Raw genomic sequence first — 847 nt, 5'->3', positions numbered from 1 at the left:
GTTTTCCTGGGGATAAAATTAGTGATGTCTTGAAATAGCATTAAAGCTTAAAACAAGACTTTATGTTTAAAATAGGTTGAGCCATACATTTGTTAAGAAAACTTCTATAAATAATAACTTTTCTAAAATGCCTCAAAAAATCGTTATGCTTTCTAAAGTTAGAAATGATTCAAACTAATGAAAATTAGAAGTAAATTTATTTGCATATTTTAAAACAATCTTTTATGTTTAKTATTTGATTGTGCTGTGTGAAGCAGCCCTCTATTCATCTCTATTTTGTAATGATTAAATTTCTTAGCGTTTCTTGGTTTAACTTTTTTTAAAATGATTCCATAAGTTACTATATTAAGAATGTGTATGAATTAAAGGAGGTAGGAACCCAGGTAGCAGTAGTTCTTTAGGTAGATTGAATTCTGTAGGAGGGTGGAAAAAATGAAGATGCTACTTAATTACTATTGTTTGATAATATAATAGTAGCACAGAAATCAATTGTAGATCCCACTGTGAAATCAAAGGCAGAACTTCATTGAGTTTTTCTCCTCCATTTAATTTATATCCCATGCAGTGGCCAGCACCATAAATTTCTGAAATCTGTAAGAAATGCCTTGCAATCCCTTGTTTATCTACTATCTGCTTAAATGCTTATTTAAAGGACTAGTCATCCTATTTTCCACTGTTACTGAGAACAAATTCATTTGCAAGTTGAAAGCTTGATTATGTAGGTGCATGATTCTTTTTTACAGGCCTGTTCTAAGGTAGCCACTTCTGACATCTGGTACTGGCCTGCCCATCATTCTCCTGCTCTYACTGTACTTTCTATTCCTTAGTTGTTGTGGAAAGCTTGAGA

This window comes from Rhea americana, unplaced genomic scaffold, assembly GCF_003343005.1.
Source record: "Rhea americana isolate MKP2758 unplaced genomic scaffold, rheAme1 scaffold_56, whole genome shotgun sequence".
Taxonomy (NCBI): domain Eukaryota; kingdom Metazoa; phylum Chordata; class Aves; order Rheiformes; family Rheidae; genus Rhea; species Rhea americana.
The sequence above is the reverse complement of the archived record's forward strand: the minus strand, read 5'-3'. Positions refer to the sequence as shown.